A 3,682-nucleotide genomic window follows, 5' to 3' on the forward strand; every position below is an offset into this window, starting at 1 on the left:
TTTTCTTTATTTTTCTTGAGGTTTTTTGTCTACGTTTTCTTTCACAACCTATTATGGATAGGTTTTGCATGACTATACGTATATAACCTATATGGAGTTACTTGTTTTCTCAATGAGGGGGTGGGGGGCAGGGAGGAAGGGAAAGAATTTGGAACTATTTTAAAACAAATATAAGAAAACGTCTTTACATGTGACTGTGAAAAATTAAATGCTAAGTAATTTTTTTAAAATCTAAGGAAACAATAGATCTTAGCATACCTATATATGTGGGTGTATTAAGGTTCAAGTCAGCTTTTTAAAAACATGTTTTCTATTATTTTGTGCAACAAAACAAGCATTTCCTTCACCTAGTCCAATAAAAAGTTGATTTACATGAAACTGCAAATCTATATGAGTAAGTTGCTTTTCCTTTCAAATATGCAATAAAATTATGATGTATTTTTTCTTTTTTTCTTTGCTCCCCCTAGAAATCTCTACCATTAGGCATACAGTAGTGTCTATGTGTGTATATAAATAAAAAATATTCTATACGTACTTATCAATTTTTCCTCTAGATACAGATAGCAAATTTATTTGTCCTTTATAGCTAATTTGGGTATTTTTATTAGACAAAATAACCTATTTCCTCAGAGTTGTTCTTAAAACAATATTTGTTACTTTATACAATGTTCTCTTCCTTCTGCTCATTTTCTTTTCAGTATTTCCTCCATATCTTTCCATGTTTTTCTAAAATCTTGAGGTCATCATTTCTTATGACATAGGAGTATTCCATCACAATCCCATACCACAATTTGTTCAAACATTGCCCAACTGCATCTCTGCAGTTTCCATTTCTTTGCCAGGGCAATAACTTTGCCAGGTGCTATAAAAAGTTTAGAACACGTAGGCTTTTTTCATTTTTCCCTAGTCATTGTTGCAAGTAGACCCAGTATTGGCATGCCCAAAAAGCATAATTCCTGATTGCTCTTGAAAATGTTTCGAAAATGTTTGGATCTTTCTACAATTCTACCAACAGTGAATTAATGTCCTGATTTTTCCACATTTCCTCCAATATTTGTCACTTTTCCTTCTATAATTTTAATCTGAAAGGCGTGAAATAATGTCTCACGTTTGTTGTGATCCACATTTTTCTAATCAATATGATTTAGAATATTTATGTGACTATACGTTGTTCTCATTTCTTTATCAATGAGAAATGACGTCTTCTTAGAGATTTGAGAAAGTTTTAATCGCTATTTGTGAATTTTCCTCTAGCTTGTTTTTACTCACTATTTTCCTTCTGAACTTCTCTTTTTACCCTATCCCTGCTTCCTTACCCTTTAGAAAACATTTTAATTTATTTTTTGTTTTCAACATTCACTTCCATAAATTTTCTCCCCTTTCTTTTCCCCTTCCCCCATATGGTATGCAATCCTATATATGCTCTACATATACATTCCTTTTAAACATATGTTCATATTAGTCATGTTGTACTGAAGAATTCAAATGAATGAGAGTAACCATGAGAAAGAAAAACATAAAACAAAAAAAGAAAATAGTCAGCTTCTATCTGCATTCAGACTCCATATTTCTTTTTCTGGATGTGGATGACTGCAATGGTAATCTAAATAGGAAAATCTTTCCCATTCGTTAATAGGCCCATGTGACTTGCTTAAATCACATGGAAGCCTAAGTCACATGTGGTGGGGGGAGCTTGCTGAATGGGTGGAATAGGAAGGGTGCAGCAGAGCTGGGAGGAAGCTGATCAGGCTAGTCAGAGCTAGGAAGGACACAGACAGGCAGGCACAACTAGGCTCCTGAGTGTTTGTTTGTAGGAAGGCCCCAGCCGGAGGGGTGGGGGGGAGGCTTACAAATGACTGGCACCTGCAGTGATAATGTGTATTGACTTCTTGGTTACTATGATTGATTTGACTTTCTGGTATCTGAATAAATGTTTTTCTTCTGCCTTCTATATGGAGAGTCTGTTATACTTTGTGATTGAGAACTATGCCAGAATTTTCATAGACACCACCAGTGCTGTGAATATTGCCTTGGCAATCCATTTGGCATTATGAACAAGATCATAAGGTATAAAATCTCTATTTGGAGGCAGAAAAGATTTAGAGGAAAACCCTTAATATCCCAAGATGGGAGGATTATTCCTTGCTAGCAAGGGAATGGGCTAAAAGCCCTGGAATCTGTGAAAACTGGGAAGCAAAGTTACAGGAGGGGGACCTGGAGACTTGGAAATGTGTTTGCAAGGAATACCAATAATACCAGGAAGGGAGCGGGCAGGAATAAGTAGGAGAGGCTGAATTTTCTGAACAGGTTACCGTATTATGTGTGATGATCAGAGATGATCTGCTGAAGTTAAAAAAAAAATCAGATGGAAAAAGAGTTAGCTAGTTTGCATGGGAATTCTCAGCATTCAGGCTCTCCTTTAAAAAGAGCAGTCTGAGGGGGATTTCAGGTGGAAGGAAAGGCTGTTCATTTAGCTTAGAAGAAGCAAAAGGTTGAAAAAAGAAGCGTGTATACAACCTTTGTACAGACCCAGCCTGGTTGCCATGATGACAACTGCCAAGAGACTGCATGGGAAGAAAATGTAATTAAGTCAGAGTTAGAAAATGAAACAATGTTGCAGGAGGAGACTTCTAAGGATGAAGCTTGCCCTATAGTAAGGCAGAAGCAGGAGAACCAAGAAGGGAACACAATGTTTAAGGAGATAATTGAAGATTTTACAGAAATTTTCAGTCGGTTCACCCAAAGGATGGGAGAATCGTTAATGTCTTGGATGGTGAGAATCAGTGATGAAGAGGTCAGAGGGGTATCAATAGATGGCATCAATTGCTTGAAATTTATAAGCATCAGTCAGATCCTTTTGTACAGCAAGCCTTTAGAAAGTACAACATGCAAGGAGGTAACAATACAACTAATCTGTTGGCTTTGGCTGCAGAAGGCTGCACCCTACTGACTGTATGTGACCTAGTGAAGACAGACCCTGGTATTCACTTAGGGACTGTATAAGAAAGTTTAAAGGAGGAAGTAATGAAGACTGCTATAATGATCAGAAATGCAAACGCATACTATGATACCCTCTTTGCAGTTTTCCACAGGAATATAATAATGTAGACAGCTCCTCCTACTTACAAGCTCCTAGTTTTGACTCTAATAATTGGGGAAATAGGGAACCCTCTTTGAGAGGTGCTGGACAAGATTTCACAGTTAAGTGACCTGGAGGACTGGGGAAAAGATAAATTTCCTCAAGAGAGGAGTAAATAGCCAGCAGATTCAATGTCAGAATAGAATGACAAGAAAAGAATTGTTTACTGCCCTGTTGAGAGCAGGGGTTGATTTTGGAAGCATAGATGGTATTCCAACTAATGAACTATACAGTGCATACTGAGAAAAGAAGATTGATACTAGACAGAATAGAGAGATAAGAGCTGCCCCTACAGATCCTCCTGAACCCTTGTATCCAAGTTCATCACACCTTCAGGGACAATAGGAAATTAACTGAGTCCCAGCTCAGATTGAAGAAATACAGAGACAGGATTATAGATCCCATATCAATTTGACCATATACTGGAAAAAAATGAATCAACTAGGGCATTAATAGACATGGGTAAAGTAACAGTAAGGATGCAACATACACAGGGGGGCCTGCTGTCATAATTTCTTAGATCTGCATTCATAAAAAGAAAGG

This window comes from Notamacropus eugenii, chromosome 4 (assembly GCF_028372415.1).
Source record: "Notamacropus eugenii isolate mMacEug1 chromosome 4, mMacEug1.pri_v2, whole genome shotgun sequence".
Taxonomy (NCBI): domain Eukaryota; kingdom Metazoa; phylum Chordata; class Mammalia; order Diprotodontia; family Macropodidae; genus Notamacropus; species Notamacropus eugenii.